Source organism: Miscanthus floridulus, chromosome 3 (assembly GCF_019320115.1).
Source record: "Miscanthus floridulus cultivar M001 chromosome 3, ASM1932011v1, whole genome shotgun sequence".
Taxonomy (NCBI): domain Eukaryota; kingdom Viridiplantae; phylum Streptophyta; class Magnoliopsida; order Poales; family Poaceae; genus Miscanthus; species Miscanthus floridulus.
The window spans coordinates 145,207,348-145,218,288 of record NC_089582.1 but is presented as its reverse complement, the minus strand read 5'-3'; positions in this window follow the sequence as shown (position 1 = coordinate 145,218,288).

The following is a 10,941-nucleotide window of genomic DNA, read 5'->3' as shown; positions in this document are numbered from 1 at the left end:
CCGGGGACTCCATTTTCCTTGAAATGAGACTACTACACACATGATAAGCTTGAAAAGATGTTAGTCTCAAAGCATCCAACTTGTAGAGTAACCTCCCCCTAAATTTGTGCACACAAGTATGGAATACTTGTAGGAAAGCATGCACATTGATTTTAGAATCAATAATACCACTTGAAAGATGACATCACATGAATGTGAGAATCATTTTCGAAGATGATATTCGGGAGAAATTATCTATAATTTAGACTTTAGCACATATTAGATGAACAATCGAAAGACAAGCTATGTGCCATGCTCTTAAATAATTTTAAACCATATAGGATTGCTCCAAGGGTTGCGAATGAAACCGAGCAAGCCTACCATAAGATATACCTAGTGTATGTATGACAAAAGTTATAAGCAAGCAAATGCAAACCTAGGCATGAAAAGTAACTAGATGCTTAAAGATGCCACTAGTAGGAAATTAAATCTAGGACCACTTGAAGCTAATTGAATCTAGTTATCTAACATGGGAAGAGGAATTTGGGTCCATAGTATTCACTAACCCACTTGGCAATGATTTTGTCCATCATGATGCACCCCATGAAATGCACCCATACTTTGCCAAGCCTCCAAATTCCCCGAAGTTCATCGGTCTTCTCACTTCCCTTTCGGGATCCAAACCTTCTTGGTGCTCTTCATATTGGAAATGATTTCTTTTGGCACCTGAAGGGACTGTGATGCCTAAGAGGGGGGGGGTGAATTAGGCAACTTAAAATTCTAACTCCAAAACTATGGCCTCTTTTTCTAACTCTAGCAAAACCTATGCAATAGATGAACTATCTAAATGTGCAACTACGGTTTTGCTAGTGAGTTGCTATCTCTACCGCAAAACAAGTAATGTAAACAATGTAAATGTGGAAGCTAAAGAGCAAGGTAGAGATATGCAAACTCCCATCGATGACTCTGGTATTTTTACCGAGGTATCGAGAAGCGTGCAAGTTTCCCCCTAGTCCTCGTTGGAGCCTCTCGCAAGGAATCCCTCGCAAGGGCCAAGCTCCTAGTTGGGTAACTCCATGGATAGCCTCGGTCCTTTCCCACGCGCAAGTGGGTCTCCGACGTGCCTTCCGGCAAGCCTCTCCCGGATGCTCCCTGCCGTCTTTACTATCAAGCTTTCGGCCGAAACACCGCGGGCCTTGTTCCCTCCGGTACACGGTGGCGGCCACACCACAAACGCGGTTGGTGTGATCTCGTAAGACTTTAAACCCCTCTGATGTACAACAATGGTGCTCGCAAGTATCAAGTGGTGAGAGGTATGCAAACCTCACTAAACACTAGGCCTAAACCTAGAGCAAGCGCATAAGCGGTGGTCTAATTAACCTAAGCACTTCGTAAAGCACCTACGCTAATCACATGATGAATCACTAAGCACTATGCAAGTGAAGATCACTAAAATGGTGTATCAACACCCTTGATATGTTACCTCAGCTCCACACTTCCCAAATGGCCGGTTGGGGGGTCTATTTTATAAGCCCCATGGAGAAAGTAGCCATTGGGGACGAAATCCCGCTTTTCTGCTACTGACCGGACGCTGAAGTCGTCCTGACCAGACACGTCCTGTCGTCCTGACCGTTGAACCACGAACCACTGATCGGACGCTGCCAGCGTCCGGTCACCTGTCATCAGACGCGTCCGGTCGTAGTTTCACCGTTCTGGAACCTCTCTGTACTCGATCGGACGCTGATGCCCTACGTCCGGCCGGTTGCCGCCAGCGTTCGGTCTAGCATCCGGTCACCTGTCTACCGAGCCACCAGTCCAGCGTCCGGTCGTCAGTCTACCGAGCCATCGGTCCAACGTCCGGTCGTCAGTCTGCCGAGCCACCGGTCCAGCGTCCGGTCCAGCGTCCGGTCGCCTCTGCGAGCTCGTTTCTTCGCGATCTTGCATACGGCTTGGTTCCTATCTTTATGCTTGGACTTTGCTTGATATCTTGGGTCTTTTCTTATGCTCCTAAGGTCTTGCTTAAGGTGTTGATTATCGGATCATCACGTCGCCTTCGTCCAAGTCACGTCTTACACCCTATTGCACTACAAAACAAACACTTGCAAATTTATTAGTCCAATATGGTTGTGTTGGTCATCAAACACCAAAATCCAAAGTAAATGGGCCTAGGGTCCATTTTCCTTATAATCTCCCCCTTTTTGGTGATTAATGACAACATGACCAAAGCAAGCAAATAATAAAAATTTTGAAATTAGAAAACTACCTACTTGCTAGGATGCAATGCAAGGGGCAAGGTTATGTGATGCTGAAAGATGCTTCTTTGTAAAACTAAATGATACTACATAAAACTTATCTTGCCCTTGTAAATGTCCCCATGTGGCATTATGGATTTAAGCCTTGCTTCCTACAAATTTTCCCATTACATAGGCAATCCATAATCCACTATCCTCCCTTTTTTGGACCATTACATCTTATATTAATGCTTGCCTTTGGTCCTCTAAATTCTCCCCCTTTGAAATCAAACACCGAAAAGAAAGACATTAGTGGCACAATGGAGGGTCAAACTTTGTGATCCTTTGAATGTAGAATGGAATAGGTCACAAAATTTGACTCTCACATTATATAGATTAAGCTCCCCCTAAATATATGCATACATATGATAGAAAGCAAAGTATATGCATAATTGACACATTATTGCACAAGAGAATTTAATCTATATAATACATGGAGAAAGCATATAAATATCAAAATGAAATCAACATGATGATATTGGTTTAGAAATACCACATGTGGAAACCAAATTGATTTCTACCACTTGCAATAGGTGGTGGATATTTGAAGTATGATGCTTAGCTCCGGGGACTCTATTTTCCTTGCAATGAGACTACTACACACATGATAAGCTTGAAAAGATGTTAGTCTCAAGGCATCCAACTTGTAGAGTAATCCTCCCCCTAAGTTTGTGCACACAAGTGTAGAATACTTTGTAGAAATCATGCACATTGATTTTAGAATAAAAAATACCACTTGAAAGATGACATCTCATGAATGTGAGAATCATTTTCAAAATAGATATTCAGGAGAGATTGTCTACAATTTGGGCTTTGGCACATATTAGATGAACAATAGTAAGACAAGCTATGTGCCATGCTCCTAAACAATTTTGAACCATATAGGTTTGCTCCAAGGGTTAAAAAGGAGACCGAGCAAGCCTACCATAAGATATACCTAGTGTATGCATGACAAAAGATATAAGCATGCAAATGCAAACATAGGCATGAAGAGTAACTAGATGCTTAAGATATCAATTTGTAAGAAATACCAATTGAAAGATGTACCAATGAAAAAGTAAAAACATCTAGTTACCTAACATGGGAAGAAGAATTTGGGTCCATAGTATTCACTAACCCACTTGGCAATGATTTTGTCCATCATGATGCACCCCATGAAATGCACCCACACTTTGCTAAGTCTCCAAATTCCCCAAAGTCTGATGGACTTCTCACTTCCCTTTCGGGATCCAAACCTTCTTGGTGCTTTTCATGTTTGAAATGATTTTCTTTGGCACCCAAAAGCGTTTGACCCCATTGTTGGCTTGCTTGTTCACCTTGATGGCCACCACCTTGTCATTTTTCTTCTTCAAGAGATAAGGTGTGGAGGCCTTCTTGTCCACCTTGTTGGTGTAGGTGTTGGAGAGCTTGCTTGTTTGCTTTTTCTCCTTCTTCTTTGCTCCTCCCCTATTCTTCACCTTGCACTCATAGGACTTGTGACCTTCCTTGTGGTACACATAACAAACCACGGTTTGTCCTTCATCAAGCTTCTTTACTCCCTTGATGGTGTTATCTTGATGAAGTTGGATTTGCTTCGCCTTGCCTTTCACTTGAGTCAAGTCCTTGGTGAGGCGAGCTACTTCTTGCTTGAGTTGCTCATTCTCCTTTGCAACCTCTTATGTGCATGTATCTACAACAACTTTCTCAATACAAACTTGGTTGCACAAAGGTGAGTCTAAACATAAATCATTACAAGAAGTAGAGGCATCCTTTTTAGACATGTTAAAGATAGAACTTTTCTTTTTAGATGCCTTGGTGGGGGTTGTGCTAACGGCTTCAAGATTAACAACTTTATTAGTTAGCTCATCACAATATTTGCACATGGTTTCCATTTTAGCAAGCAAACTATTATATGCTTCTTGTGAGCTAGCTAACTTTTCTTTTAATTTTTAATTTTTCTTTAAAAGTTGCTCATCATTAATTGTGCATGCATTTGTTGTTGCACTAGTCTCAAGTTTCTCAATTTTAGTAGATAGTTCAACATTGAGATTAGCAAAGTTCTCATATTGTTCAAGCAAGGTTTTGTATGTTTTTTGTGAACTATCTAACTTTTTTTTTAAACTTTTGAGCTTCTTTTGTTGACTAGTGCAAGCTTTAGCATAATTAAGATTTTCTTGCCCAAGTTCATGATAAGAAGGCATATCATCATCACTATCACTCTCACTAGAGGAAGAGCTTTCATTACCTCGTGTCATAAGGCACACATGAGAAGAGCTTAATGATGAGTGCTTGTGGCCTCGCCTCTTGTAATGGGGTTCTTTTTCACTTGAAGAATCATCCCATAATCTTATTGATGTGAGGGCTTGGTTCTTGCATACCTTCTTCTTTGTCTTGGGTGTGGGCTTATTTGGACAAACTTCCACAAAGTGCCCCAACTCACCGCATCCATAGCATCCTCTCTTTCTTTGCTCATTTCTTTGATTTGTGAAAATGAAATCTTAAATTTGGATGGGCACGCCCTTGACATTGAGCCTTTGGATCATCTTCTCCACCTTGTTGATCACTTTGATTGATTCTTCATCAAGATCGAAGGTGGAGGAGGAAGATTGATCATCACTTGAATCTTTATCATCATCGTCCTCATCTTCTTCTTCATCTTCACTTGAGGAACTTGAGCTTGAGCTTGTCTCAACTTGCTTGCCCTTCATCTTATTTTTCTCGCTACAAGCGAGAGCTTTGCCTTTGCTTGATGAAGAAACTTCTTCTTGACCCATCTTACGTGACATTTCAAATGTCACTAACTTGTTAATGGCTATGCCCGGGGTCATGTTGCTCAAGTTCTCTATGTTGTGAAGGATGGTGATGATGCTTGCATATTTCTTTTATGGTAGCACGGAGATGATCTTCCTCATGATGTCCACATCATCTAGCTTTAATAATCCTATAGAATGGAGCTCATTGATAATTAGATTCAAACGAGAATATATATCATGAACAAGCTCATCATCATTCATAGTAAAGAAATCATAGTTTTGCTTTGCTAGACAATGTTTTTGCTCATGGACATTGCTTGTGCCGTCATGGAGCTCTTGGAGTTTTAACCAAATTTCATGTGCCGTATTTAAAGTGAATACTTGGTTAAAAACATCCATACTAAGTGGTTCAAACAAGCAATTTTTAGCTCTAGCATTTAAGTATATTTCTTTTTCATCACTCTTTGTGGGTTTTTTGGAATTCTTGATGGGTTTCATCCCACCACGAGTGACTCTCCATACACCCAAATCAACCGCCTCAAGGTGGCAAGCCATTCTAGCTTTATAGTATGGGAAGTTAGTGCCGTCAAAGTGCGAAGGCCTAGCGGTATCCATCCCAACCACTCTAAATAGCGTTGGCTCAACGGCGGTTAAGCCAAAGGTCCAAATTGAGCCAACCGGCTCTGATACCAATTGAAGGGACTGTGACGCCTAAGAGGGGGGGGTGAATTAGGCAACTTAAAATTCTAACTCCAAAACTATGGCCTCTTTTTCTAACTCTAGCAAAACCTATGCAATAGATGAACTATCTAAATGTGCAACTACGGTTTTGCTAGTGAGTTGCTATCTCTACCACAAAACAAGTAATGTAAACAATGTAAATGCGGAAGCTAAAGAGCAAGGTAGAGATATGCAAACTTCCGTCGACGACTTCGATATTTTTACCGAGGTATCGAGAAGCGCGCAAGCTTCCCCCTAGTCCTCGTTGGAGCCCCTCGCAAAGAATCCCTCGCAAGGGCCAAGCTCCCGGTAGGATAACTCCGTGGATAGCCTCGGGCCTTCCCCACAAGCAAGTGGGTCTCCGACGTGCCTTCCGACAAGCCTCTACCGGATGCTCCTCGCCGTCTTTACTATCAAGCTTCCGGCCGAAACACCGCGGGCCTTGTTCCCTCCAGTACACGGTGGCGGCCACACCACAAACACGGTTGGTGTGATCTCGCAAGACTTCAAGCCCCTCCGATGTACAACAATGGTGCTTGCAATCACCGAGTGGTAAGAGGTATGCAAACCTCACTAAACACTGGGCCTAAACCTAGAGCAAGCACATAAGCGGTGGTCTAATCAACCTAAGCACTTCGCAAAGCACCTACGCTAATCACCTAATGAATCACTAAGCATTATACAAGTGGAGATCACTAAAATGGTGTATCAACACCCTTGGTATGTGTCCTCAGCTCCGCACTTCCCAAATGGCCGGTTGGGGGGTCTATTTATAAGCCCCATGGAGAAAGTAGCCGTTGGGGACGAAATCCCGCTTTTCTGCTACTGACCAGACGCTGAAGTCGCCCTGACCGGATGCGTACGGTCGTCCCGACTGTTGAACCACGAACCACTGATCGGACGCTGCCAGCGTCCGATCACCTGCCACCGGACGCGTCCGGTCACAGTTTCGCCGTTCTGGAACCTCTCTGTACTCGATCGGGCGCTGATGCCCTATGTCCGGTTGGTTGCCGCCAGCTTTCAGTCCAGCGTCTGGTCGCCTATCTGCCGAGCCACCGGTCCAGCATCTGGTCGTTAGTCTACTGAACCACCGGTCTAGCGTCCGGTCGCCTCTGCGAGCTCGTTTCTTCGCGATCTTGCGTATGGCTTGGTTCCTATCTTCATGCTTGGACTTTACTTGATATCTTAGGTCTTTTGTTGTGCTCCTAAGGTCTTGCTTAAGGTGTTGATCATAGGATCATCACGTCACCTTCGTCCAAGTCACGTCTTACACCCTATTAGACTACAAAACAAACACTTGCAAATTCATTAGTCCAATATGGTTGTATTGGTCATCAAACACCAAAATCCAAAGTAAATGGGCCTAGGGTCCATTTTTCTTACAGCACCCAAAAGCGTTTGACCCTATTGATGGCTTGCTTGTTCACCTTGATGGCCACTACCTTGTCATTTTTCTTCTTCTTTAACAAGTATGGTGTGGAGGCCTTCTTATCCACCTTGTTGGTGTTGGTGTTAGAAAGCTTGCTTGTTTGCTTCTTCTCTTTCTTCTTTGCTCCTCCCCCATTCTTCACCTTACACTCATAGGACTTATGCTCTTCCTTGTGGCATACGTAGCAATCCACGGTTTGTCCTTCATCAAGCTCCTTCACTCCCTTGACGGTGTTATCTTGACGAAGTTGGGCTTGCTTCACCTTGCCTTTCACTTGAGTCAAGCCCTTGGTGAGGCGACCTACTTCTTGCTTGAGTTGCTCATTCTCCTTTGCAACCTCTTGTGTGCATATATCTACAATAACTTTCTCAATACAAACTTAGTTGCATAAAGATGAGTCTAAATATAAATCATTACAAGAAGTAGAGGCATCCTTTTTAGACATGTTAAAGATAAAATTTTTCTTTTTAGATGCCTTGGTGGGGGTTGTACTAACGGCTTCAAGATTAACAACTTTATTAGTTAGCTCATCACAATATTTGCACATGGTTTTCATTTTAGCAAGCAAACATTTATAAGCATCTTGTGAGCTAGCTAACTTTTCTTTTAATTTTTCATTTTTCTTTACAAGTTGTTCATTATTGATTGTGCATGCATTTGTTGTTGCACTAGTATCAAGTTGCTCAATTTTAGTAGATAGTTCAACATTGAGATTAGCAAAGTTCTCATATTGTTGAAGCAAAGTTTTGTATGCTTCTTGTGAACTATCTAGCTTTTCTTTTAATTTTTCGAGCTTCTTTTGTTGACTAGTGCAAACTTTAGCATAATTAAGATTTTATTGTATAATTTCATCATAAGAAGGCATTTCATCATCACTATCACTCTCACTAGAGGATGAGCTTTCGTTACCTCATGCCATATGGCACATACGAGAAGAGCTTGATGATGAGTGCTTGAGCCCTCGCCTCTTGTGATGGCGATTTTCTTCACTTGAAGAATCATCCCATGACCTTATTGATGTGAGGACTTGGTTCTTGCATGCCTTCTTCTTTGTCTTAGGTGTGGGCTTGTTTGGACAAACTTCTACAAAGTGCCCCAACTCGCCGCATCCATAACATCCTCTCTTTCTTTGCTTATTTCTTTGATTGATAAAAATAAAATCTTGGATTTGGATGGGCACACCCTTGACATTGAGCCTTTGAATCATCTTCTCCACCTTGTTGATTAGTTTGATTGATTTTTCATCAAGATCAGAGGTAGAGGATGATTGATCATCTTCACTTGAATTTTCATCATCATCGTCGTTGTCCTCATCTTCTTCTTTATCTTCACTTGAGGAGCTTGAGCTTGAGCTTGTCTCAACTTACTTGCCCTTCATCATCTTTTTTCGCTACATGCGAGAGCTTTGCCTTTGCTCGATGAAGAGGCTTCGTCTTGACCCATCTTACGTGACATTTTAAATGCCACTATCTTGCAAATGACTATGTCCGGAGTCATGGTGCTCAAGTTCTCCATATTGTGAAGGATGGTGATGATGCTTGCATATTTCTTCTGTGGTAGCACGGAGATGATCTTTCTCACGATGTCCGCATCATCTAGCTTTCTTAATCCTATTGAATGGAGCTCATTGATAATTAGATTCAAACGAGAATACATATCACGGATAAGCTCATCATTATTCATTGTAAAGTAATCATAATTTTATTTAGCTAGACAATGTTTTTGCTTATGGACATTAGATGTGTCGTCATGGAGCTCTTGGAGTTTTAACCAAATTTCATGTGCCGTATTTAAAGTGAACACTTGGTTAAACGCATCTATGCTAAAAGATTCAAACAAGCAATTCTTAGTTCTAGCATTGAAATGTATTTCATTTTCTTCACTCTTTGTGGGTTTATCGAGATTCTTAATGGGTTTCATCCTGTCACGAGTGACTCTCCAAACTCCTAAATCAACCGTCTCAAGGTAGCAAGTCATTCTAGCTTTATAATAGGGAAGTTAGTGCCGTCAAAGTGCGTTGGCTCTAAATAGCGTTGGCTCAACGACGGTGAAGCCAAAGATCCAAATTAAGCCAACCGGCTCTGATACCACTTGTAGGGGACCATGACGCCTAAGAAAGGAGTGAATTTGGCAACTTAAAAATCTACTTCTAAACTACGGTCTTTTTTTCTAACCTTAACAAAACCTATAAAAAAGATAAACTATCTAAATGTGCAACTACGATTTTGCTAGTGTGTTGCTATCTCTACCGCAAAAGGAGTAATACAATCAATATAAATACGGAAGCTAAAGAGCAAGGTAGAGATATGCAAACTCCTGTCAACGACTCCGGTATTTTTACCGAGGTATCGAGAAGCACGCAGGCTTCCTTCTAGTCCTCGTTGGAGCCCCTCGTAAGGAATCCCTCACAAGGGCCAAGCTTCCGGTCGGGTAACTCCATAGATAGCCTTGGGCCTTCCCCACACGCAAGTGGGTCTCCGACGTGCCTTCCGACAAGCCTCTCTCAGATGCTCCCCGCCGTCTTTACTATCAAGCTTCCGGTCGAAACACCACGGGCCTTGTTCCCTCTTGTACACGGTGGCGGTCACATCATAAACGTGGTTGGTGTGATCTCGCAAGACTACAAGCCCCTTCGATGTACAACAATGATGCGCGCAAGCACCAAGTGGTAAAAGGTATGCAAACCTCACTAAACACTAGGCCTAAATCTAGAGGAAACGCATAAGCGGTGGTCTAATCAACATAAGCACTTCGCAAAGCATCTATGATAATCACCTAATGAATCACTAAGCACTATACAAGTGAAGATCACTAAAATGGTGTATCAACACCCTTGATATGCTTCCTCAGCTCCACACATTTTATTTGGCCGGTTGAGGGTTGTATTTATAAGCCTCACTGAGAAAGTAGCCGTTGGGGATAAAATCTCGCTTTTTTGCTACTGACCGGACACTCAGGTCGTCCTGATCGGACGCGTCCGGTCGTCCCGACCGTTAGAGCCGCGATCAACTGATCGGACACTGCCAGCATCCGGTCACCTGTCACCGGACGCGTCCGGTCGCAATTTCGTCGCTCTGGAACCTCTATGCACTCGATCGGACTCTGTTGTCCTGCGTCCGGTCGATTTGCTCGTTCAGCGTCCGGTCGCTGCTGTTGCCGAGCCTCTTGATTGGGGCGTCCTGTCATTGTGCTACCAGCGCCCGGTCAGTTCTGTGAGCTCGTTTTTTTGTGATCTTGCGTCCGTCTTGGTTTCTATCTTCGTGCTTAGAGTTTCCTTGATATCTTGGGTCTTCTCTTGTGCTTCTAAGGTCTTGCTTATAGTATTGATCATCGGATCATCACGTCGCCTTCGTCTAAGCCACGTCTTGCACCCTATTGAACTATAAAATAAACACTTGCAAATTTATTAGTCCAATTTGGTTATGTTGGTCATCAAACACCAAAATCCAAAGTAAATAGGCTTAAGGTCCATTTTCCTTATAGATAGTACCTAACAAGTACTTTATAACTACAAACTAAGTAAATAAGATAATAACTATATACATAGATACAGTGTACTCACTAAATAGCTAGATTCTATTTAGTTAACTAAATATTTAACTACCTATCTAAGTAGCTATCTAACTATATCTATGTACATATGTATCTATGTTTCTATCTATCTACATATCTATCTCATTAGATCACTAACTAAATCAACTACCTAAGTCATCATATTAACTAGTAAATAACAAATGTCAAAACTACTACACTACAATCAAAGCTAACTAAGTACGCACATTGCAAATTC